This window comes from Tasmannia lanceolata, unplaced genomic scaffold, assembly GCF_043159265.1.
Source record: "Tasmannia lanceolata isolate RefF3 unplaced genomic scaffold, GAP_Taslan_0.1 ptg000018l, whole genome shotgun sequence".
In the NCBI taxonomy this organism is placed as follows: Eukaryota; Viridiplantae; Streptophyta; class Magnoliopsida; order Canellales; family Winteraceae; genus Tasmannia; species Tasmannia lanceolata.
The window spans coordinates 62,012,750-62,040,665 of NW_027518695.1; the positions used below are offsets into that span (position 1 = coordinate 62,012,750).

General features: G+C 39.2%; 1 long non-coding RNA gene and 1 pseudogene across 1 annotated transcript in view; one reads left to right on the forward strand and one right to left on the reverse strand.

Annotated features, from left to right (window-relative positions):
- The window catches only part of LOC143849402 (putative LRR receptor-like serine/threonine-protein kinase At1g14390), a 30,434-nt pseudogene extending 9,181 nt beyond the window's left edge, over positions 1–21,253 (reverse strand).
- The window catches only part of LOC143849576 (uncharacterized), a 79,939-nt gene extending 55,562 nt beyond the window's left edge, over positions 1–24,377 (forward strand). Inside the window, exon 7 of the long non-coding RNA XR_013235722.1 lies at positions 24,011–24,377. This is a non-coding gene — a long non-coding RNA (uncharacterized LOC143849576). The remainder of the gene's footprint in view (positions 1–24,010) is intronic.
- The last annotated feature ends 3,539 nt before the right edge of the window (positions 24,378–27,916 follow it).

The following is a 27,916-nucleotide window of genomic DNA, read 5'->3' on the forward strand; positions in this document are numbered from 1 at the left end:
TGGTTGTAGATGAATTAAATGAGGGACGCATAGGACTTGAGGAGATGAAGGTGGGGGGAATCTTCCCGAATTTGAAAGTATTTAAGAACAAAGTGAAAGAGTACGCAATTGAACGGAAGTTTGTATTCGTCCCAGTAGATTCAAAGCCTACAAAGTATGCTGTTAGATGCAAGGATAAAAGTTGCCCCTTCAGAATTAGTGGGAGAATTTCTTTGGATCATGTTGTGGTAAAAAAGTTTGTGCCAGAGCATACATGCTCAGGTATTATGAGGGGTAATGACCATCCCCTTGTCACAGCAGCTGTCTTGGGTTATTTTCCTGCCCAGGAGACGTGAGGCCTACTTTGATAAGAGCATACATCAAGGATAAGTGGGGTATAACCATAAGCTATGTGAAGGCTTTCAATGCGAAGGTCCTTATACACGAAAAAATGTGTGGAAATGCCGAAGCGTCTTACCGCATCCTTCCTGCATATGCTGAAGAGATGGAGAGATGCAATCCTGGCGCCATTATGTGTGTATATCGAAGTCGTCAGCTATGGACGGGTGGAGATAATATATTTTGTCGTTTATTTTGGTCATTCGGCCCTAGCATTCGCGCCTTCAGTCGAACAATTAGACCACTGATACTAATTGATGGGACACATTTGCGAGGCAAGTATAAAGGAATTTTATTAGCTGCCACTGCAGTAGATGGTGACGGTGGATTATTTCCGTTAGCATATGCAGTGGTTGAGAATGAGATGTATGAGAGCTGGCTAAGGTTTCTTCGTTTACTCCGCCAAAGGGTGATACCAGCAAGAAAAAATAACAACGAATTCACTATTTCCTCTGATAGGATGAAGGGTTTGCCTAGAGCTATAGACGAAGCATTGCCGGGATCATACCATAGCTATTGTATTCGTCACCTCAATGCCAATTTCCTGAAGACCTTTAAGAGCCAAATACTTTGCAAACTTTTTTCGAGAGCCGCATATGCTTTAAGGGAGAGAGACTATAAGGAGACGATAGAATGTATTAAAGCGAAGAACGCAAAAGCAGAGAAATGGATATCTGAGATTCCTAAAGAAAAGTGGGCTAATGTATACTTTAAAGGGTCTAGGTGGAATATGTTGACAACTAATGCAGCGGAGTCCTTCAACAACGTATTAAAGAGCGCACGGGAGTTACCCATCGCGGCTCTAGTCGATCACACTAGATGGAAAGTACAAGAGTACTTCCACCTTCGCCGCAAGGCTGCTTTTGACTGGAAAACGCATTTGACCCATAATGCAGAAAAATGGTTAGCCAGATCATGTCTGTATGGCAGTAAGTTCACACCCCGGCCGTGTAGTTGGAATGAATATGAAGTGATATCGTCAACTAATACGGATCGTGTGGACTTAGAGCAGAGAACGTGTACGTGTGGTCTGTTCCAAATTATGGGATTGCCATGTGGGCATGCCATAGCAGCCATGGGAGTCAACAAGCTGGACAAATATAGGTACTGCCAGGATTGATTTTTGGCTTCAACTTATCGGACTACATATGACGACGTGATTCACCCTACTTTAGATCGCACACAATGGCCGGAGCCATCCCATGTTTTAGAAGTAGTGTTGCCACCACGAGTAAGAAGATAGCCTGGACGACCCTAAAAAGTACGAATGGAAAGAGGGCTACAATTTGGACAACATCACAACTGCAAATCATGTGGGGAACCTGGACACAACAAAAGAACGTGCAAAAATCCCCCCTTGCAAATCTTCAGTTAAATATGACGCCCATCGGTCCATCCGCACCTACAGAAAATACGTATGTTCCATTATTACTCACTTGATATGATTTCTCTATCAAACCCATCATTTTATTGATTGTTGCATGTTTTTCTTGTAGGTCCGGTGTCTCATTTGCACCTCCTTTCTTTGCTTAGGGATGGAGTTGTTGGTTTGTTTGTACAAAGTGTCATTGATTTTGGGACTCTTCATACTGCACATAAATATTTACTCACACAGAATTTGTATAAATTAAACGTTATTATAGACTTATAGTATTACATTGGTTGTACAGCTGACCGTGACTGTTGTAAAACTTATCATTAATGTATCATTGGTGTTGGCAATATCATTGGTTTTTACTCACTACCGAAAAGTCAGTCGGCCCACATTGTTTGGATCATCTAAATCGTTCATTTGATACGCCGTCACATATATTGGGTGTGCTCAAATAATCAGGTCCATCGAATCGAGGTAATCCTTCCATCTGTGGACGAACCAAGTGTACATACGATTACTCGAAAGTCTGAACCTAGCGTTGGACTTCCCAATGACGAGAGCGGAAGCGCAATATCACTTCTTTCCCGTCCGAAGTCCGGAAGTTGGTTCGGAATTCCGACTCGGATTGCCGAATCAACGTCCGGACTTCCGACTGAACTCCGGTATAGTTGCGAAGCTACTGGACTTCCTTCGGACAACCGAATATTGGTTCGGAAATCCGCCTCGGAAATCCGAACCCAAATACGGACTTCCGATGGAACTCCAGTAGAGTTGGGAAGCTACTGGACATCATTCGGAAGTCCGGAAGTTGGTCCGGAATTCCGACTGGATTTCCGACTCGGAATTCCGATCCAGTACTCGGATTTTCGAAGGAAGTCCAGTACATTGGCAACTCTACTGGAGTCCCGTCGGAAGTCCGGAAGTTGGTTCGGATTTCCGACTCAGAATTCCGAACCAATACTCGGATTTCCGACGGAAGTCCAGTAGGTTCGCAACTCTACTAGAGTTCCGTCGGAAGTCCGGAAGTAGGTTCGAATTTTCGACTCGGAATTCCAATCCCATACTCGGATTTCCGAATTATGTCCAGTAGGTTGGCAACTCTACTGGAGTTCCGTCGGAAGTCCAGAAGTAGGTTCGGATTTCCGACTCGGAATTCCGATCCAATACTCGGATTTCCGAATGATGTCCAGTAGGTTGGAACTCTACTGGACATCATTCGGAAGTCCGGAAGTTGGTTCGGAATTTCGACTCGGAATTCCGATCCAATACTCGGATTTTCGAAGGAAGTCCAGTAGAGTTGCCAACTCTACTGGACATCATTCGGAAGTCCGCCCCTTCAATCGGAATTCCGAACCAACTTCCGGACTTCCGACGGAACTCCAATAGAGTGGCAACTCTACTGGAGTTCCGTCGGAAGTCCGGAAATTGGTTCGGATTTCCGACTCGGAAGTCCGAAGTTCAATCGGAAGTCCGAAGGAAGTCCAGTACAACATCATATATGGTGTAGGACCGGGTTCATGTACGTTACTACACGAGGATCTACCAATTCAATGGGCTTGATCACATGTATACATCATTTGTGGCGCAAGATCATTCAGATTATATATTAATGATGATCATTTGGGTGGTGAACTCGTAATGTTAAGAACTTGATGTTTAAAGCACATATCTTTTGTGTCGGATGGAGAAAAGAGTGGAATTGTGGAACATGTCAGTTTACCGGTCCCCACTACATTTTTCATCTTTACCCCAGTAGAAAGAGCTTTTTCCCGATCCTGGTCACTCAGAAGCTTTTTTGTTTTTGTTGTTTTTTAAATTTTTTTTATGAGTAAGCTGGGGTTAGGCAGGACCCCGACCAGATATATTTATAGAAACCAAAGATATACATGAAGGAAGAAAACAACCCCCTTACATAAAAGGGGGGAACAAAAAGAGGCAAGAAGCCCAAACAACAACATCCAAACACAGGACAGAACCTGCAAAAACAGCCCAAAACGAAAAAACAAAGCTCGAAGCCCCAACAAGCATGAGAGCAACAAACAACCAGAGAGGCAGATCACCAGGCAAGGAGCAAGCCACAGCTACAGCCCTCTCAGGTCTTGAATGATCTCACCTGAGGATGTTTTAAGCTTAATAGAATCCGGGAAGTCCGGACGGCTGAGATTTTTCTTCCTCCCCAGGAGTGATTTCTTTGCGTTTGGTAGGGGCAGAATAGCTTGGAGATGAAGGGGTGGATTTCTGATCATTGAAAAGATTTTCCCAAGGGAGACTTGCAGGTGGCAATAGATCAATCATCATCCAGAAGGTTGCTATTGAAGGACCAGATGTTGAAGCCATTCCTCATCCACGACTTCTTCAAGTTGCCACAAACGCTGAAGAGAGCCAGGATTTGGAACAAGCCTTACCTGCAAACAAGCACAATTATCATAATGAATAACTAGAACATTTTGGTGTTTCCCAATTGTGTGCAAAATATCCACTCACCCTAGCAGGTTGATTTCCGCCACCTACTTCAGGAACGAGGAGAGCAAGTATCGGATCACCCGCCAAGCAATTGAACTCTAATGCATATACAACCAACAACAATGACTCCCAGGTAAGAATGTGAACAACTTATAGGGATACTTTCCCATAGACCCCATTCAACATTTCTGAAAGTAGGGAAGCTCGCATAGCCGTAATATCTTTCTGGGTGAAATCGAGGCTAGCGTCACGGGTAATGTATTCCATCTCTTTCAAAACGAACAGCCCACAGTCGTGGCTGCAAAACATGAAGCAAAACCGAGAAGAAGAATTAATCATTTACGGAGGTATCGTAAACTGAAGTAATTGCACATAACATACCTGTTACCTTGTAGGGGCCGATCGACCACTACATCAATGGGGAATGCACTTATATCAATGTCTTTGACCATTCTGAACCATTTAATAAGGTAATCGACCTACAAATCAAGAATTCCGTACGTTAGAGCAGTAACAAAAAATTAATTAATAATTGCCATACGAATCAAGTAAAGAGTAGTACTCACAAGGGGTTGCACCTTCCTAGAATCCGTGTGACTGTAAAGAGAATCGTAAAGAAGGAAGGTACGATGCCCCATATCCAACACGAGAAGTACCCAATGAACCATATCAATGTTAATTGGAATGAGTACTTTTCGTATCTCTTGAAGAGGGGTGTTCTCTACACGAGTTACGAATCTGGAACATGCATCGGGACGTTCACATCTTTCGTCAAGAATAACTTGCTGCAATCAAAAAAAGAAATGTTAGAATTGCCCGCAGCTTCAGAAACAAAAACCATTACTTATAAGTTAATTTAATCTCACAGGTAGATGGGTAGCAAGGCAAATGCATGATCCCCTTTTTTTTGTTCGCCAACATTCGTCCCGCAAGTTCAAGTAATCCGTATATACATTAACAATCTACAGAACAGACCATAGGTCAACGAGAAGGAATTTAAGAAGATATGTGTACCAACGCATTATTCTCATGGTTGAAGACATGCGTGAGAAGCATCCCGAATGGTAGACTAGCCAAGGCCTTCGTCCTCGTGTCCTCCATGAACCTAAGGAGGATATAGCCAAGGTGAAGGGGCGTGCCGCAAAGAAGTCGGTGCATAATAAAAGCCTCAAAAGGCCGGACCATGTCAGCATTGCCTCCGCGAGGCGTGATATTGCTCGTCAGAATCTTGTGTAGGACTTTGCACATAGGGGTCAGGGAATTGTAGGATACGTTGGTTGACCCGTCAGTAGGTGGGCCTTCGCAACCAAGCTCCCCATAGGCGGCGACCGGATCATCTATACAGGCACTAATGTCATTCATGGTTCCGGGCCAAAAGTAGATTTCGTCGCCTGTGGTGGGAAGAGAGACAACTTCACAAAACTTTTGAACTGTCATATGGATGGTTTTGTTGTTTACTCTGGATTGGAAGACCTTCAAATCTCTGTCGAATCTGTAATTGGCATAGAATTGCTTGACGAGAGTCGGGTACGAGTCACAGTGAATTTCGAGAAAATTGACCCATCGAAAGGCCAGAAATAAGGGTTTCACATTATAAACTTCGACATCTTTAAAAATGACTTTCCTACCTCAGAGTATGCCCTTCCTTTCTATACGACCGAGGGACCCAACCTCTACATCTGCATCCTCATTGCCCATATCCTCATCAGAGGCAGGAGGACTAGGGGAGGGCTCACGGATAGCCTTCCCACGCCGTTTGCGGGTGGAAGACCCTGCATCTACATTCACATTCTTCTTTCTTTGCTTCGCGCGCTGCATGACTATAGGGGTTTTGGGTTAGGTAGTTAGTGGGGTTCACAAAGTAAAAGGGGAGCCGCTTCCGGTCCTTATCTGCACAAAGCAGGAGAATAACTTGGAGGGGAAGATACTTTAAGTAGGAGATAGTTGAAAAGTTGAAATTAAAGATACTTCAAAGAAAACCATGTTTCAGAAAGTTTGTACAAACACACTATTTAGAGACTTCGAACCACTTGAAACCAATGTTAGGATAGAGGAACTACGGAACCACATATTAGAAAGTTCACAAATATGATTAGTGGAACCACATATTAGAAAGTTCAAACCACAATAACTGGATAGAGGAAGTACGGAACCACAAATTACACAGTTTGAACCAGTAATACTGGATACAGGGTCCATGGAATACTGGTTCCAACTTTGGCAGAATAAGTGGTTTCATGGATGTAACTTCCATGGAATAACGGTTCTAACTTTCAAACCCCTAATTGAAACCCTTCAAACAAATTCAAAACAATGCAACCATTGAAAAGCATTGAAAACCATGGAAACCCCAAATGAAACCCTTGAAACCATTGAAAACCTATATGCAACCATTTAAACCCTAAATGAAACCAGGCAAACCATTGAAACCATAAATGCGAGCCTAAACCATTGAAACCCTTTCAAACCAAAAATTAAACTATTGAAACCCTTTCGAACTAAAATTGGTTCTAACTATATACAAAAAGAGAAACCAGATGAACCTATTGAAAAATGCTGAAATAGAGGATCCTTGTTACGTGCAGAATCTGTACCAGTTATTTAGTTATTTTCCTTTATGTTAATTTTCCCGTAGGGTCACTCCCATCTATGTAATGGAGTTGGTTTTGAGTGATTATGGTGTCAGTTATGGAGAGTAAGTTAAATTTTGGTCCCATCCCATGTTTGGTTGCCTTTTAGCACTAGGTTTTTTTTAATCCCACTCTTGTAATGATTACTTCTGGGGTGAAATTTTTAATCCCACTTTTGTAATGATTGAAATGTCATCCCATCCCAAGATAACCCCAGGAACAAAAATAAACTCAGGAACCAGAAATAAGCTTGAGAAGATTTTTTTTCTACCCAACAGTGCAACCAACCAAACAAAGGTTTTTTTTTTCCCACCATATCTCCCAGGGTATTTTTTTCTCCCACATAACCAAACATGGGATTTTTATTTTACCGGGATACTTCTACGAGTTTTTTTTTCCCAACTATCTCCCAGGGTATTTTTTTCTCCCACATAACTCCCAGGAACAAAAAAAACCTGGCAACCATACAGAGCATAAAGAGTTCTTATTTTGGTGTTACATTTCTTGTTTTTGGTGGAGTTAAGACAGAAGCCTGTGGTTTGGCCATTTCCCACTTTTAACCTCGTGGTTTGGAAGTTACCAACGACACCACCAGGTATGTGGCATGCAACAAAAGCGAAGAATCCTAAGATCATCTCCTGCTGACTTACCAATTCTCCTATCAACTGTGGATGCACGTTATCAAGAGTTTTGGCATAGCTAGGGTATCTCAAGGATCAATCAAGAAAGTCATTCTTAATTGGAGTATAGGCCCTTTCGGCGAAGCTGGTTGAATCACATGGAAGAATGTCCCATTTGTTTTGATATGTCAACTTTGGAAATAAGGAACAACTGAATAGTGAAGGAGCACGAGAGAGAAATAGGAAGAATACTGCTAGATATCAAGATTGTTATACTATAGGAAAGAGGGAACAAGCTCAAAGCCACAAACACGGTGAGTGATATTCTAAGGGGTCGGACAACGATTATCATGGAGAAGAGTGGAAAACCTAAAACCTCGCTAAAGTGGTACACCCCACCCCTTGGATCAATCAAATTCAATTTTGACAGAAGCTACAAAGGAAGCCCGGGCTAGGTAAGGATTGGGGTAATCTTCCGTAACTACGATGGGTAAACAATCCCATGCCATTAAAAAAATATCTTTAAAAATCTTATCTTTTTCTGTACCACTGGGCATATGTGATGCAAATGAAGTAGAAGCCCATGCCTTAATTCTTCTTTTTTTTTGAATGTTGAAGCTTTCATTAAAAGGAAGAAGACCAAGATGGTCGAAACTCCAAAGATTACAAGGACAGAAAAACAAGAGAAGCCCGTGCCTTACTATGGGGGCTGAAATGGTATTCAAATGCTAGACTAGAGCCACTGATCATCGAAGGGGACTCCTCTAACGCCATCGCTTAGGCTGGTAGTAAATCGTCAGGACCTTGGAAGCAAGATGACGTAATAGCAGAGATTAGATATTTGTGCTTATTCTAGCACTTCCTAAATCTCATCTTACATGTCCAGCATTTCCATAGGTTTTCATGATTTTACAGGATTTCCAGCAAAATTCCGAACCGAAACATTTCTGTTTCTCTCACAACTGAAACCGTATTCAAAACTGAAGTTTAAAACCTTGGTTGAGCCTCGTTTAGGCCTATAAAATGATATGAAGGGAGACCAATTGTCATCGCAGGACAATCCTCCCCTACCAAATCTCGTTGACGTCCTTTTCTTTCCTTCAGCATACCACCTCCTTCAACGATTCCTCCATCAATTCTTCCGATGAGGAGCTCGATCCTCCCATCGAGTCTTCGACCGACTGGGACACTCCAAGCGCCCATTCCTTCTTGCCCATATTGCTCTTTCCATCATAGGGCCTTCAACTAATTGTAAGGTTGAGACTCTCCCATCCTTGCCATTCTTCGTATGTACAATGGGGAACATGTATGGGAACCACTCGCCCATGGTACTTACCACTACAAGGTGAGGTATGGGAACTACCTACCTTTGCTGCACATGAGAACTCCATTCCTTGTATCACCTGGTAGTCGTACAAGGGCATTGTCGTGAGGTTGATGGAACTCTACGAACTTTACTTCCACACCTTTTCCACCCTAGGGTGGGCCTCCAAGTTTACGACCTTCACGGGTGTAAAGTCATTCGCAAATTGTAGGCCTAACGGCATAGCATCCTCCAACACGAAGTTGCGAGTTATGCATATGTACACTGAAGCCTCGTGGTCTTCCCGTTAATGAGCACGTCCAAATATCATGATTTCCACAAAAACCCTAATATTTTAGGGCTTTTTTTGTTTTTATCAATGTTCTCTTTCTTAAAATGTGGGTTTAATGTAGCCATGGGGTGGGGTTTCATTATCTGTGGTGGAGGTGACGGCGGTGGCCGGAGATGGCGAAGGTGGCGGTGGCAAATGGCGTAACCCTAATCCCTCTGCAAATGGCTTCAAACCAGTGATAAGGGTATTTCTGTCCTCAATATATTAACCATGTTTAGTTTTACTCATTCCGTCAAGTTAAACTAACGGACCGTCAACAGCGGGGGTCTACTAAAAAATGTCATAAAGTTGAGGGGGTGTCATTGCTAACTTCCAAACCACGGGGTTAAAAGTGGAAAATGGCCAAACCACAAGGGGTGTATCTGTATTTTTCCCTTTTTAAAAAAAAATACATTAACTACATGAAAGTTTCATTATAGATGTTGAAGAACAAAAGGGACAACAAATATTCATCACAATGCCAATTAGAACTTCAAATCATCAAGTTTGTTCGAGGCTAGCATTACCTTAACCAACAAAAAGAAATTCAAGAACAGGAGGGAATCTTAAAAGGGAAAAAATACAGGCAAAGTTGCTCCATGATTAGCAGGTTGTTCTGTAACTCGGTATGGATCAGTTTTTCAAAATGCCGATGGGGTGAAAATGCAGCGAAAGTGAATCCTAGTCGACTTGGTTGATGCGGCTGAGTACTTGGTTGATGAGACTGAGTAATCGGTTGACTCCCCCACATAAATCAGGAGAATCAGAGGAGCTTTGATGGACTTTGTAGGACAAAACGCGGACTCGGCCAAGAACACAGCCAAGTTAAAAAGAGTTGACTTGGGTGAGTCCATGATGATGTGGGGGAGTTTTGAAACTATGGCATGGATTAAACATTTAATGGAATTGAAGGGGGTAATACAGAACAAGTTTGAGAGGGGGTAATATAGAACAACTTTGAGATGGTTCTTGTCTACTTCAGTTTCCATTTGCTAGAGTGCTAAATTGTTGCATAGGTTGTCATAAGTTTGAGATGGAAAATATTCCTTTTTTTCTTATATTTACTTGAAGCGTAAGCTAATCTTGGAACTGATATTAAGTGAAGACATCTCTCTCAAGAAAGTTTTGGTAAATGCTTCTAAAAGTAAGTAGGTCTGGGAAAGTTGTATTGACTTATAAATCCCTACAATTAAATATTGGGTTTTCATGATTTAACATTTTAAAAATAACATTTCCAATATGAAACTCTAAAAGCAAAATTTTTTTTGCATGTATGTGCTTCTGTAGAGAACCTTAAACCATCCCAAGTTACAGAATATCAGATAGCAACTGGGTATAAATAATAGAAAAACCAGAACCCATTGATTTAACATATCTGTGTATTTGCATGTAGGTGCTTTGTAGATAACTAGTGTTGAGTTCATTTACCAAAAGAGAAGGAACATACAAGGACACAGATTCAAAATGCAATTGCTTCTCAAAAATACTCCCAAATCGTTAGCGAAGGAAAAATGGCGGAAGATTCGCAATGCCCCTTGGGATTTAAATCTCCTATGATTTTTCTACTCATTATTCCCATTTTAAGCCCTCAACGAAACCCTTTCAAACACAAAATCAAAGCCCAACGAAACCCTTTGATATAAACCCTATATCAAAACCCATCAAAATCCAAAAATTTCAAAATCCATACAAATGAAACCCCTTGCAAAGCATTTCAAAGGCTTCAAAACTACATACTCATGCAAATCCCTCTCACAAACTACCAAAGAGGTACTTAAAACAGCTTCAGATACGTGAGATCCAACCCATCACGAAAAAAACCCAAATTTAAGAAAACCCTACATCAAATGTTTAAAAATTACCTTTGAATAGTGGACGAAGCAGATTTCCGGCGAGAAGGGATGTTTTCCGGCGAGTAGGTGGTGCGTCACCGAGATTCACGCGGACGTACGACGATGACAACGGTCATTTCTCCACCGGCGGTGAGAGTTCTCGTCGGAGAAGAGAAAGGTAAAAAAAACCGTGTGAAAAGTAAAAAACAAAAGTATAAACAGTGTAAAAGGTAAAAACCTAAACTAAGGGTATTTTTGTCTTTATACATTTTTCTCTCACCTCACACCCTTTTTTAATAATTTACAAATTACTACACTTTTTTCATAATTTCGAATAAACATTGCATTTTTCTCATCATTTACCCTTCTTTATATTAAAATTATTTCTTAAAATACCTCCTCTCGCAATTCCGGTAGCAGCAGCTAATCTTTGTGACCATTTTAGCATCTCTTGCTTTCGCCGTTCTGCCAAATAAATTATAAAAATTGAAATCTTATGATATTTCAGATATTAATGGCTGAAAAGCAATAGGATAATGGTTATTCCCCTTACCAGTAAGATGACTCCTCAGTGTCCCATTTGAAACGTATTCGAAGATAAGAAAGATGGTATCAGTGGCATTAGGGGATTCCTCATAAGTGACAAAGCAGTGTCCAAGAATGCTGACCAAATGGCGATGTCTGAGCTTTGAAATTACTTCCATTTGCTGTTTTAATATTTTAAGAGCATGCCTTTGCTTTAGTTTCAGACACCTCACCACGACCACTGATCCGTCACTGAGCCAGCCTTTGTACAGCTAAAATTGCAAAAGAAGCCAAGATGATGTGAAATTATTCAGATGTCAACATTGAAAGTGAAGCAGTCTGTGTCTAGTAGAGATGATGTTTGAACCATATTAATTTACAAAATTCTATCAAATTCTTGGAGATATGACGATGGAATCATCACCCAAAGTCAGAAAAGAATAATAACTTCCAGTTTTTCAAATATTGTATATTGGTCCAGTAAGATACACCATATTCAGGAAAGGTTACTGCAACATATGAAAATGGGAATGTTATCCCTATTTCTGGGACATTAAATAGAACAGTCCAAATCTTTTGTCTTTTTCATTTATTTTAATTCGTGATATGGCATCTGAAATCCTCCTACGAGATGCCCATGTCTGAAACTCTAATGACATAGACATTACAAGAAAACTGTAATTTACTATCCTCTTGAGTTACTTTAGTTCATGTAGCTCCCAAATTTGGCTTACGTAGGTAGAAAAATCACTTGGTATGTTTTATGAATTAGGTTAAAAATATAACTAGTGATTGAAATATAACTAGTGATTGAAAGACACCATTTAGAGAGAGATATGGTAGCGCTTAAAATCTTATCATTGCTCAAGAAGTCAACCCAAAGCAAAAGTGGGTTGAATCAGGCAGTCAATGATTTACCCCGCGAGTTGATTGCATTGGGTGGATCAACGAGTTTTACTGACTCAGTAGATCTGAAATCAAGTTGATTTGTGCGAGTCAATGATTGACCAAGTGAAGTTTCAAACATAGAAAAAGTAAATCCAATCAACTACTTGTGGAAATATAAAACAGAGCATTGATGCATTCTGAAGGATCCAACTTTTCACTACATTAAATTATAAAAGTGTGGAAACTCAAAATGAACTGACAATAACAAATCCTACAAGTGAAAACAAACATTTTTCGATAGAGTTGAACACTATTACCGACTGAATTAAGCCTATAATGTATGCAAATAACCTATATTACTTTGAGATCTTTACCATGAGCGCGTGTGATTACTTGTTCAAATTTTGAGAAAATAAAAAATTCGAAAACCAGCTTAGTTATGTGGAATCCGTCAGACAGATTTTAACTGTAAACACCCAAAAACATTTCTTCTTTGTTCTTGATCCATTCATAACTTGGGAGTTAGGCTGCCAAGGGAATTGAGAACTGATAAGGAGGATAACTTTATATAAAATTCATTACCTGTGGACCCCGATCCGAGAGGACGGGTGCTGAGGACATGAGATCCTCTACAATCCTCAAAGATCTCCACATGTGAAGGAGAGCTCTACCAAGAAACTCTCAAAATAAGTGTCACTCTCATAGCCTAGCACGGGTGGTGATAAATGAGATACCTCTTGATCCAAGGATAAATCCTCAAACCAAGAAGTACCTAAAACAAACTCAGAGTCGCCATCCATGGATAGGCCATGGAACCCAAAACAAAGCATATGTGCAATAGATAACCAGAAATATATATATATATATATATATATATATATATATATATGCTCGTGCCTGGTTACGAATGGAGAAGATCCGAAGAGCACCCCCAATTCGTCCGAGTGCAAGCACTTGGTCTCTTATGCCATTTTTTATTAACTCCAAAGAATTTTGGGCAAAATCATGTGAAATGGGAACGAAATATCCCCGAGAAAACGTCTACCTAATCATGCATGTCCCGGGGATTAAATAATAAGCACACTCGAGATGAACGAAAGAAGTGTCACCTAATCACAGCTAGGTTATGAGTGACATACCTAATGGATGTCTAAGTTCTGGTGGACAAACACATGCATGCTACAGCTAAAGGTATAAGGTCTGCATAGGAAAATAAGAAAGCACAACAAAACATGCAATATAACTTAATACCACACAAGACGCAACACAACAAATCCTAAACTCTAAACGATTTCGCCCGATTCTTTGGATGGTCTGGTATTCATCCAAAGCTGCCTACGTATCCCTGCTTCCACGAGAATCAAAGCAACGTAGTTCTTCGCACCTATTCTAAGCTATGATGTCTAAGACATCTAGACCTCTATCCTAGACTCGACCTGAAAGACCGGACTAGTTATTAAAGCTTCTTGTGCAATTATTTAAATTCCAGTGGATTGTGGATTTTAGGACACCCTATATGTCCTAACTAAACGCAAGTTAGCCCTAAGCTAATGCAGGTGATTCCTACAACCTATGTGTAACTAGGCTGTGTGTCTTAAGGAAAACAATGGGATCTCTAACGCATCCTAGACCTAGCCATCAGTCGGCGATGTGAATCGCCAACTGACCGGACGGAGACGCGGCAAACTCCTAACTCTAACACAAACACACAACACATCAAAAGACAAACTCCTAACTCTAAAACTCTTTATCTAGGACAAACTCCTAACTCTAGAGGAAGATCTTGTTGAAAACAAGGTTTTAAAAGATTTTTGTGCTTTTCAAAGAATTCAAATGATTTATTTACAAAGTTTGGCTGGACTTGGGATAAAGATCTCAAGCTGCACTACGTACCCGTGGAAGAGGATCAAGCCAACGTAGTTCGAAAATCGAACTCTCGTAACTACCATTAAAATTTAACACTCCAAATGATTTAAGGCTTTTGATGTTTTCAAATGTTTTTTATTTTCAAATGCTTCTAATGTTTTTTCCAAATATTTTTGTTGTTTTAAATTTCTAATGTTTTGGGGTTTTAAAATGTTGAATTGTTTTTGGGTTTCAAATTTCTAATGTTTTTTTTATTTTAAATGATTTCAATGTTCTTGTGATTTTAAGATTTCAAATGTTCTGGATTTTAAAATTTCAAATGCTTTCACCCTTTTGGTCAAAGGCCAAAGGGAACACACAATGCAACACCCTAGATAAAACCCTTAGGGTAAAGGGGAAACCCCGAACCAACAAATTAGTATCCCAAAACAAGATGTAACAATCCACGAACAAGTAAACAAGTGCCCCAAGAACAAAGAAAACAATCTAAAATCCTAAGTTAGCAAAGCTCTAATAAGACTGTGCTAGTCTCTAATAAAGAAAAATGACAACAACTCTAAAGGAGAAACCCCTAGCTACCAACACTAAAGAAGAGAGTACAAATGAGTCAAAGACTCTCTAATAACACTATCAAAACAAGGGCAAATAAGTCAAAAACTCACTCTAGAAAAAGGGGAGACTCTAACATGAGGCTGGGTAAGCCTCCTAAAGAGGAAACTCTCTAAATGAGACAAGGCTTGTCTCCAAATAGGGGTTCTATAAACGAGGCAAGGCATGCCTCCTAGATACAAAGGTGAGCTCCAAGTACCCCTATCATCACCAGGGCAACTAAAAAGACTAAGTTAGTCTTCTACTTATGAGGGTGTTCCACAAATGAGGCTAGACAAGCCTCCTAAAAGGATGAACTCTATAAATGAGACAAAGCCTGTCTCCTATGGGCGGACTCCTCTAATGCTAAATCCAAGGTATACTCCCTAAGAGATAAACTCTAAACAATGAGGCTTCTCTTCAAAAGAGAACTGTCTCATGAGACAAGGTATGTCTCCCAATAGGGCTCTAGATGACTCTTTCCTTGCCCTTGCAATGAATGGGCTACTTATGGGTTAAGGGCACCTAAAAGACTACGAACACTCTACCTAAAGATAATACAATAAACAAGCTATAGATAATACACACCTTCCCAACAATGATTTCTTAATGAAATACCCTAGTACAAATAGGAAACTAATTTTAGAAAAGATCACAACTATAGATAATACACACCTTCCCTTCTGTATCAAATGACCAATACCCACTACCCTAAAGTCCATGTAGAGAAATAAGTGACAAATTACACACACATAGTCAAAGTGGAGTTTTGAACTGGGCTCTTGCAGAAAAGGTATACCCAGGTTCATGCTTTAATTTAACTACAGGTCATAATATTTAGTGAACGAAGGTTGGACTCCTAAACGGGGCAGGGGCTACCCTGTGCCATAAAAAAAAAAAAAAGGGTCCACTGCAACTTCATCATAAAACAAATCAGCCACAACCAAACTGAAGCATTCAAAGTGTATAACAATCTTGTACAAAACTTCTCCAATTGGACCATATAAAAGTAAGATCTACAGTTTTGACATCCACAACAAGAAGCCAAACTCGTATTTATTGAAAAATCATGAACCTCAATAAATTCAAAACAGGAAATAACCTAAACTAAAACTTCTAAAAAAGTATACCCTGCCATATAACAAAGAAACAATTACAGAATTAAGACATGAGGAAGTTGTTCCCACATTACCATTCAAAAAATAAAAAAATAAAAAAAGTTCTCACATTGCAAACATGTAATAACCACACAGCAAGAGGGAGGTTTAGCAATTAGAACCTATCCACTCGAACGAATATTATAGGCATCCAGAAATTCAAAGTTTTAAATTTAAAAACAAAAAGAAGAAAATAATAAAAATAACCGTGCACATGCAAATAAAATGCAAAGTGAAGCATGCAGTTCGAGGTGAACCCTACAATGTACAGTTAAGTTTTAACCATCCATAATACAGTTAGATGAAAATGACAAATGATAATCAAGTCATAGATGAAAAAGCGGCCTCCATAAACAGTAGAATCATAGTCAAACGCTCTAAGCATGCTGTTCACAAGAAATAGAATAAATACAAGGACCTTGAGACTTGTCCTCTCCGATTCTAAGATGAAAATAGCCAAAATAACCTTACTAGGACGGTAAGAATATTAAAATGAAGCGCGGAGCTTAACGCTAATTGAAGTTATACCTTAACCATCCAGAACAGACCTACATATAAAACCATAACTGCAAATCAATCCATAAAAGAAAATTCTACAAATGACATCCAAAATAAGAAAGAGTCACATTGAGCCCCTCAAGGCATGCCATATACAAGAACAGAATAAATAAGTAGAAATGTCTGGGGACATGCTCCATCAAAATTTAACATAAGGATTCCAAACTGAAAATTCGCATGTAACATGTGCTTTGTTATGGCACATTGCATCCGCTGAATTCTAAGAGTAAAACATCTTGGCGCCCATATACAAGATACTACTTTATCTTTATCATTATCCAAAGTCCAAACAGAAAATTCTCATAAAGCAAATGACTACATAGATGAAACTGATTATTCAAAATGCATAAAGAATGAGAACCATGGGAATCAATTCCAAAACAGGAGACTCAAAGCTTTTCCTTTTTGCGGGATAACGGCATATATTATTAAAAAGAGTAGCAAGAAACAGGAGGCTCAATGCGCCACCTGGCGTGATAAGTTTGTATTGTGACAGTAAAATGCAAATCAAAATACCAAGTAATGCATGTGTAAAAACAAACGCGTGCCGGGCCGGGGTCCGAGGTCCGGGTTTGGGTTTGGATTTAAATGAAAAGGTTATTTAATTTTCAAAAAAAAAACCAAGTAATGCCCAAACAGATTCCATGAGCACTTGGCACTAAAAATGGAATAACAGGATAACAATGATAAGCAAAGTAAACTCCGGAGTCATAAAGAATATATACGAGAAAACTAATATAATGCATAAACCCCAATACATACCCGGTAGAGAGAAAAAATGAAGATCCCTCTTTCTTTGCCCCAAATCACGCAACTCACGAAATCCAGAATTTCATCAATGCTGATCGCTTTCTATTCTATCCAATGCCAGCAGGCCTAAATAAATTGCTCTGGTCCAAAGCCTCCTCTTCTTCTTCTCTCCACTTTTCAAAATTACTGACCAGAGGAACAGATCTGAACTAGGAAGTTTCGGTCTCAGAAAATGGGTGAAACCCAAGTAGAAGAGAATCTTAAATCTAGGGATTAGAACTATGTTTGAGTGAATTGCAATGGAGAGGGTGCTTTGAAACAAATTAAACAAGAGCTTGAGGAAGGAGCTAAGGGTGATGGTGGAGATAAAAATCAAAAAGGGTTTCCTGGATTGTTGGGCTGATGGAAGATGATGGTGGTGGAGAATTTGATGTGGGTTTCTAAGTGGCGGTGGATATTGAAATGAGGTGGTTGCTATGGGGTCAAATTTTAGGCTAGGGTTACTGAAATGGATTAGAGATGGTGATGAAAAACAGAGAAATGGGAGGTTGAATAGGGGAAGAAGGTGAGGCTATGGTGGCCCGTCGGATGCGGTGGAGCCCAAGCTCCTTTCATCTCTGATGGGGTACGGTGATGATGGTGGAGGATCGGCCAGCGGTGGAGGATGGGATGGCCGGATTTTCAGCGGGAAATGAGGCCAGAGAAGGAGGTCTTGGGGAAATGAGAAGAGGGGGTGCCAGCTGTGATGGTGATGGGTTTTGATGGGGATAAAAAAATGAAATTGGAATAGGATCTGGGTGGTGGTGGTAAAGAGGGAGAGATACGAATTGCAGAGAAGGTGTTGGCCGGAATCTATGGCCGTTGCCGGAGTAAATGGGTTTAGATATAGATATAGGATTTTAGAGGTCAATGGAGGAGAGGTTTTGAGATGTGGCTGAGAGATGGTGATGGTGGAGGTGGGTTGCAGAGATAGTGATGGTGGAGATAAGGGAAGAAGAAGAATAATAAGAAGATGGTTGTAGTGGGGGTGGAAATGATAGATCCGGCTGGAAATGATGCCGGAGAAGAAGGCTGAAATCCCTCTCTCACTCTCTCTAGCTCTCTGTTTCTCTCCCTCTCCTCTGAGATTTTTCAATCTCCTCTCCCCTTTAAAACCCTGATTCAGATGGGTTTTTATGAAAGGGAAAATGATATATTCAGACCCCCCCTCCCTACTTAGATAGCCACCTATAGTGTATTTTGTACATTTTCTAACCTACAGGGGGTCCAACTAAAAAACAAGGCTCCTTTCTATGATCCTAGCCCTTCAAATTGCCTTTATGAATAAAGTGTTGAGATCAAAAGCCTCTAAACCTCCTAGGAAGCTTCATAATATTCTTTTCTAACTAATCCTAGCCTTAAACCTCATTAACTTATTATTAGGCCTAATTGGAACTTGAAAAGGAAGAAATGAATCTTTTCTGCCCTGCTCCCGGATAATGCACCCTCTAATTAAGCTACACATTAATCTGCACACCCAAATATCTTCCTGGACAGCCCGCTGCAGTAAATTTGAACTGGCTTTTCAGGTTCCAGCACACCCCCTTTTCTGGCTAAATCACCACTCTTATTCCTACACTACACTACACTAGAAACTTCGCTCGGTTGCTAGGCAAACTCTAACGGTTTCAAACGAAAATTTAAAGGGACCTACCTGGGATCCTAACCTATCCTAAGGTACAAATTGGGACTCTAAAACGCTGATTTAGCAGGATTTCTAATCTAACGATGCTACTAGGGTTCGGTCAAAATGGGGTGCCTACACTACCTTACCACTTAATAGACTGAAATTTGAGGAGATTTTTGTGTTGAACCCATGAACAAAATATTTAGTATTCAAAAGAGTTTGACACAACAGGCATAGTCCAAAAAACAACAGTTAAATTGTTCTTGGCAAAGCACTAAAAGATAGCCATTTGATCAAGGAGATAGGATGTTTAAATTATGGTGGCAACAGGGCAAATAAACAGGACTTATTGAGGTCTACCAGATGTTAAAAATCTATCATCTATTTTCTGTAATCAGTTTCGTTTCAATGCTCACAGGCACATACATTGGAAACATTCACTTTTATGTCATGGTTAGAGCCACAACTTGGGTAGTCCATTCAGGTCTAGATAGAAGGAAAATACAACATCATTCCCTTATCCTTTCTTTAGAGTGTATTAACATTTTGTATCTGATCTACCTATTTTGTCGCCTTTATTAATCTATGTAGTGGCTAGGGTGACACAGTCAACATTATACTGAAACATTTTATTACATGATCATTTGTCCCCAAGCATTTCGAACAAATATATAAGATTATTATTAAGAGTAGTAGGTGATATTTTCCATCCGAAATAGATTCACTCTCATACCTGACCCTGAGATCCTTTCCCCATTAAATTCGAAGGCTCGAAGTTTTTTGTTGCTTCTTCGAGTTCCTCCAGAGTAAGAGCATGATATGGTAGGAGCCCAAGTGCTCCTAGCCTCATTGCCTGAGACATATGCCCTGTCAAAGATAAAATTGGCTTCACATATTTTAATCATTCCTATCAAAGAAACATTGAGTGCTCCATGCAAGAATCCTTTTACAAAAGTCTATATACACTACCAAGCAGAAACATTACAAAAGAAATTCAGAAAGATTAGGCCCTTAAACCATAGACGCAAGTCTGGAAAACTTGGATACATTTCTACTGAAATTTTCAAGGATGGTAAAGTGAAAGAAATATCATTCATGGTCATTCTATAGACAGATAGCAATGAATAATGGTGGAAGAGAAAGAACAGCTTACTAGATTCAGTACCCAGTCTTGGGGATATCCGAACTATCCGAACTGACGTTTTTCCTACGACAGATTTCTGAGATCTAGAGTTTCTTTCATTCTTTTTCCCCAATCTCCTAACTATCATGCATGTTAACATCATACATGCTACCAAGGATCCCACAATTCCCCCAACAATTCCAAGTAAGAGGCCTAACTTGGTTTTCGATGGCAAAATGAGTTTGAATGTTGATACTTTGAATCCCCAGACGACAAACAATTCCATGAATACAACACAATTCGGTCTGAAGAATTAGAACGGGCGCAGGGAGGCAAACCTCCAATCAAAAGATTATGAGAGAGATCCACAAAATTGAGTCCATTTCTACAAGATGTATTCATTGGAAGAGCTCCACTCAATTTATTACCAGCCAAAGGTAAAGAGAACAAAAGAGATGGGATTGGCCCCACAAGTTGATTGAAAGAGATATCTAATCTTTGGAGCTGATCAAAGGACTGAAGTTCAGAATTAACACTTGAGTGGAAAGAATTGTTTCTCAATACTAGACTGACAAGCTTATTCCCCAATGAGGGAAACTCTGGTCCGAGGATATTGCAACCCAAGTCCAATTCTTCAAGAACAGTTAAGCTACTAAGATCAGGAACATTTCCATTGAACAAATTATCATGAAAAATAAGACTCTGAATGCTGGTCAAAGAATAAATTTGCAATGGGATTTTCCCATAAATAAAATTTGAACTTATATTCAGTACTTGAAGAGACGAAAATCGATTGATTTTTTCAGGTAAAGGCCCCCACAAACCCAATGACACAAGTGACAGCACCTTCAAGCTTGACAACTTAGAAAGAGTGGTGAAAAGAGAATCAATCAAAAAATTCGAAGATAGAGTTTGAGAAGAGATGGAAAAGACCTTACTGGGATAAGGGGATCCGTTGTTTCCAATGACAGTTAATTCGGTTACTCGGTTTCCCGAGCAGACGATTTTAAGAGACTGAGAAGGAGGAATGTAACAGAAATTAGTCCACCTGTTCCAGCCATTGAGAACAGATGGGTACTCCAAAATGCATTGAAATCGGAACAAGGCCATGGTTTCAGAGGGAAACAATTGAGCAAAAGAGAACGGAAGAACAAAGAAAATGAGAATTCTAAGGAAGGTAAAACCATGAGGTTTTTCCATGGTTGAGAAGAAAAGATTGGTAAATGTAGAAAGAACACAGATAAAAATATTTACATTCTAATGCGGCGATTTAGACTCCTAATTTATACATAACTATTACTATCTGTAAATAATCCTAATGCAAATAGAACTAATAAACAAAAAGGAAAATAAGAAATCTAAAGAAAACAACAAACAATGTCCTACATCACATAAATGAAATTCAGCAATATAAGAAAGAAGCAAATAAACAAGAACCCCAAATTTTCTATTACTGGAAACTAAAAGACTAGAAATTAGTCACAGAATTGAGTCTAAATCTCAGTCCTTTCCATTTATGGAAATTAATTGTGGAGGGACTAAAACTCAAGATAGCAAACAAAGCTGAAATTTGGTGCAAAATGGTGTAAAATCTACAGACTAAGAAAAACTATGAAATATTTTCCCATTTAACTTAAAATTTTGATCTGAAAGTGAAGATCAATGCAAAATGGTTTTTGGTGTGGAGTGAGCATGAGTTTCACTGTTCTTTCCCAGATGGAGAAATCATTTACTAGAAGATGAAAATTCTTACAATGGGTTGTGAATTTTAAGTACTTATAAGTTATAACAAAAAAAAAAACCCAGAAAGATGAGCAAACCCAGATGTATCATTTGTTAGAGAAATAGAAAGAGGAAAGAGAAAAAAAAAGAAGTCCAAACATTTCACCAATTAAATTTAAAATTTTGAAGTGGGTGTTAAGAAAATAAGTTGAGAAGAGAATTGCTCAGTGAAAGGAACAGAAGAGTAGAGTAGTGCAGAGCAGAGAAAGGAAGAGCAGAGCTTTAAAAAGAGGGGCAAATGATAGGCTAAAAATCTGTAAGAAAGTGGACGTGTAGGCGGCAAGATGCAAAATGGTGGGGCCCACCCTATCAAAGCAAGATGCAAAATGGTAGGCCCCACCTTGTACATGAATATGAATTTGGGTGGTCGGACCCACACAACAAATAAATGTTGTAAGATGGTGGGCCTGACTCTATGTATGGATTTGGGTGGAGATAGTGAGCATTGGTATACATGGTGGGCCCCACCCTATTCATGTGTTTGAGGGAAATTGGTAGGACCCACCGTATCAAAACATGGTGAAAAATCTGATATGGCTGAAAAATCTTTACCTCCCTTAGGCAATGTTTGGATTCAAGAAAAATATTTCTGACTGAAATTTTTTCGGTGAAAATGTTTCCTTTCCTCCATTTAGAGAGGAATAATATGATTATGGTTAATTTATAATTTTATAGGGATATCATCATAAATTGGAGGTCCCTCTAGATAAAACTTGAATAGGGTTGATTCAAATTATCTTTTTTAGTGTGTGAAGAAGTAGGAAATTTTAGACATTTTTTTCCCTCTTTTGAACAGGGAGACTTTGACATTGTCGTTTGGAAGGAACCATTTTTTTCCCTCTTAAGAAGACCTTATTGTGGATATTGTGTTAATTGAAAAAGGACACGGGGTCGAATCGATTCCTCATATGAGAGCAAATTGTTCAAACTCAGGTTGTTCAATATCTTAATGGAGAATGCTAGGTGGATAACCCATGGACAATATTTATGTGTGGATTATGCACACATGTAAGCGGGAGAAGTAGATCCAGAGATGATTATTGAGGCACAACATATTTATGTTATGATAATCCATATGAAGGGTTTGAATCTTTGAACAAAGCGGGACCGACTTTTTTTGAAAAATACTCATATCTAAGCACAGACATCATATTTAAAATTTAGAACTATGGTTTCATAATAAATTTCCTATTTGTTGAGTTATACAAGTTTTTCTCCAAACTAAAAGCTCGGTTGTAGTTTCACTCTAAGCTTTAACATAGATATATCTAGAGAGGGAAAGGTGGAAGGTGGATCCAGAGTCTTCCCCAGTCTTGGCCACCTCACCATTCATAAATCTGGACCGTCCAAAATGTCTAAAGTAGAAGCTCAGCTCACAAATAAGGAAAAAACGCGTAGTAATAGCGACATCTCATAAAGAGTGAGACCCACAAGTGTGACAAGAAAGGTCGTCTCTTTTTCTATCCGTGGTAGGTCACACACTCATTATCATTTTGTGTAACGTTTATTTATTTATTTTCTATTTATTTAAAGAAGATGCAAGAAAGATTTCGGTTGGGAAAATGTTTTGATAATTTCACTAACTCACATTGTCTTGTACTATTCAACCAGCTGTCAATGGCTATCACAATTTCAAAAAAATGCTATAGAAGCAAATTATGAAAGAAAAGACAAGGTAACTTATTGCAAATATCAAAACCCAGTAGTGCCAAAATCAATAGTCTTCTTATAAACTGCATATTTAAAACTGGTGGGACTGATATCTCCACGACGATGTTTTGATAATGAGGACAACCCACCTGGTTTTACAATTTTTTAACGAGCTGTACTTTTTTATTTATATGGGATATGAGTATTTTTGTCATTTTCTTCATTAGTATTGTTAGAGAAATGCAACAGGCCGATACCATCCAATCATCTTGGAAGAGTCCCATTCTACTTTCTCATGAGTTTGATTAAGGCTATTTTATCTAATTTGATTGAGGCTACACTCAGATAATTCTCAAAAATAATTTTCCATGAGGATCAAATCTTTCAATTTTTGTTAAGTCATTTTCACACGTTAATGTTGTTTTCATCGAAAATATATAAAATTACAAGTCATATATGGCTACTAGCTCAATTGTGCAATTAGGTACTAACTAAATTTCTTGATTTTATTTGGATGAAATGCAGCTGCATTCTTTTGTGGACTGTTTTAAGGTTTCTATACGGGCGCCATCGCGGAGGGTGAAGCTGAGGGTTTTAGATCATCTCCATTTTGGGCCTTGACTCTGCCACCGGTCATTGAATTTTTATTTGGATGAAATGCAGGTCACTTGCATGCTGTTATGCTTTTGTTGGACAAGATATATTTCTCAACATTTACCAAATTTGATTGGATGAATTTTTATAGAGTGAGCATACACAGATTAAAACCTACATTACACAATGACAGACTGTTGACAACATGATTTGAAATACACTAGCACCTACCTCAGATGCAATAAGCTTACTCTAAAGTGCCAAACCATCCAATGGAGGAATATAACGCTCCATCCAATGAAGGTATAAAACTCTCAGCCCAGGGTTTAGGTTTTAATTTATAAGAACAATCATTCTTTTTTCAATATTTTAGGACCTACCTGCATTTCTATATGTGTAATTGCGGTGTGATGTAATCGGTAATCCATCTGAATTGTTGCATTACCTTCTATGTTTACATCTCACTTCAGAGATGGAATGGGCTCCATGTATGAAGGTTTTTGCTTTCCTCATTCTTTTTTGGATTCCTGCTATGTATACTCATTTTCTTTTCCAAATTTATGGGTGAAATTTTTGCTCTTAAGCCAACATTAATTTTCATTCTGTCACTTCGATATCTACAGTTACTTCCAACCCCACTAGTTGTCTATATAAATGCCTGCCATCAATATATTCTCAGAATACCCACATTGATGACAAGGTTAGTTTAGCAACAATTCAGACCATCTCTTTTTGGAAATCCCCCATCCATTAGCTTACAGATCTGTCACTCAGTTAAAGTACTTAAAACCTTTTACTCTAAAAATACTCCTTGTTTTATATTTATTCTCAAATGCCTCTTTTGGTCTTGCGTAGACTGACACATATCCTTCTCAGTAATTATAGTGATGAAGGATCATATGAGAGGTATGGCTGCATTGGATATGTAGCCTTCTACTACTTCATACGGAGATGATTTTTGGGACATGATCCATTTATGTTTGTACCCAACAAATGAGGCTTAGATCAATGAATAACTTGGGCCTCATATTTTTCTTTAAAAATACACATGTACATGACTAGGTGTAAGAGGTTGTGGTGGTAGAAAGTTACTAGGAAGACACCCCACATTGTTTTGGTGATCCAAACCATTCATTTGATTGGCCCTCACATAGATAGGGTGTGCCCAAAAAATCAGCTCCATAAGATCATCCCAACCCTACGATTTGTGGAGGCAAAAATGGACGTGTAAAAACCTTCACAAATCTGTCCATTTTTGCCTCCACAGTTTGAAGGGTTGGGATCATCCAATAGAGCTGATTTTTTTAGCACACCCTATCAATGTGAGGGCCTATCAAATGAATGGTTCGGATCACTCAAACAATGTGGGGCCCACTGTATTTTAAGCCGTCGATGTAGCTAAGTTAGCTACACGTATGTGTAGCTTCACTTGACTCTCCTATATATATATATATATATATATATATATATATATATATATATATATATATATATATATATATATAATACAGTGGGCCCCACATTGCTTGGGTGATCCGAACCATTCATTTGATGGGCCTTCACAGAGATAGGGTGTGCACAAAAAATCAGCTTCCTAGGATCACCCCAACCTTACGATTTGTGGAGGCAAAAATGGACGTGTAAAAACCTTCACAAATCTGTCCATTTTTGTTTCCACAGTTTAAAGGGTTGAGATCATCCAATGGAGCTGATTTTTTGGGCACACCCTATCAATGTGAGGTCCTATCAAATGAATGGTTTGGATCACCCAAATAATGTAGGCCCACTGTATTTTAAGCCGTCGGTGTAGCTAAGTTAGCTACACATATGTGTAGCTTCACTTAACTCATATATATATATATATATATATATATATAGAGGAAAAGGAGTGTGCGGTTGAGCGCATGGAGGCTTCGTGCGGTTGAAGAGAGAGGGCGATTCCTATTGGTTGTGGTAGTGGGCCCAGCCTAGAAAAAGCCAAGACAAAACGTGCGTTATCGAGGGTGCGTCACGCACGCTACCCTCGACAGAAAATCCCTTTCTCTTTCTCAAGACACAACAGAGGCAAGGAGAAGGGTTTCTCCACCAAAATCTCCGTTCATCTCCGCCGGCCCTCTGCAAAACGACGCTCCAGCCCTCTGCAAAACGACGCTCCCCTCCGGCCCTCTGCAAAGCCGCCTCCTCAGGTTAGTTTCTTCTAACTTTTCTCTTTTTTTCTCTTTTTTTTGCTGAAAATCAGAAGGAAATCATGTATGGAGAGGGTTTGGTATTTTTTTTCCGCATTGTAAGAGGGTTTCTTCTGGTTTTGAGTAGTGTTCTATCTGCATTTTTTTTCTCAGTTGAAGAGGGTTTTGAGGAGGGTTTCATTACTCTGAACGAAAAAAGAGGGTTTCTGCACGAAGCTTTCGGCCTCTTCCACCATCCGCCAACATCCACGATCCGACGAAAAATCTCCACCACTAAAATTTCTCTGTAAAGAAGAGGGTTCCACAGCAGCCGCCAACTTCCGCGATCAAACAGAGAAGATGGCCTCTATTTTCTTGTCATAATCTTAAACAAACAGGTAAATGAAAAAAAAATCTGTAACCAACCCAGCTTTCATGGATTGGTGATGGTTTCTGTAGGCTTTAGATGGAAAGGCCTCAACATGCCCTTTTTGTACTTCACACGATTTGGCAAACATAGGCAATTTAAGGGTCCCAACTAGGGTCCCCTCTTCTGTTTGATGAAATGCCTCTGTTATCAGACAAGGTTTTTGAATTGTCTATTAAAAAAAAAAGCTTTCTGGCGTGTAGTTTGGGGGGAAATGCTTCTGCATTTTGGCTTAGTAGGCTGTTTGATGTAATTGGAGTTATGCAACTAGGGTCCCAACTAGGCTCCCCTCTTCTGTTTGATGTAATTGGAGTTATGCAATTTATGGCTTAGTAGGCTGTTTCCAGAGAAAAAAATTGATTATTAGGAGCAGTCCTTTTTCTTTCTTTTTCCTGTTATGGATTTTAATTTTATGGGGTTTGTAAGGTTCTGTGTTTGAGAACTAATATGACATTGTTGAGCTTGTGTTTCAGAATGGCTCCCTAATGATTATATGCCCTTTTAGATCTATATGATTCGACTGAGAGTTGGCTTCTAACCCCGTTCCAATTGCCATGTATCATTTTTACCAACATCACATGAGCAGTAAAATGCCGATAACCAAGATGGAAATGAGTAAGATTTAGAGAGTTAGACACTTGCTTTGTAGATGAAGGTGCCATTTCTCTCCGCCCATTGTCACTATTTTTAGAAGCTGAAGAAAAAAAGAACATAAGCCGGGGTTTTTTGTTTTTGCAGACCCACTATCGATCATTTAAAAAAAAATCATTTGGAAGGTGCCATTTCTCACTGCCCATTGTCACTAACTTGGTGTTTTTTGTTTTTGCAGACCCACTATCGATCCTTCATTTGGTGCGATCAATACCGGTTGTACTTGCTTTTGCTGCCTGTTAGGCTTCATTCTGATTAAGGCAGCTGTGATTCTTTGGTTTTTGAAGCTGTAATATCGGATGGTAGGCATTGCTAGGATGTTATTTTGCATCTTGACATCACTATGTAGTATTTGCGATGTGTGGTATTTTAGAAACAAACTATTTTAATTGTTATTGGCTATAGAAGACGGGGATATGTAATGTTCTTTTGATAGAACTTGTGCTGCCTTTTCAATTTTTATTGTCAATATGCTATGTACCAAGTAATTATGAGCGTGGCCTTGCTCTCAGATCATTGACACTGAATGCATAGTCTATATGATGTTTAGAATTTGCAAGTAGCAGTGTCATATGAGATCTTTATGTTTAGATT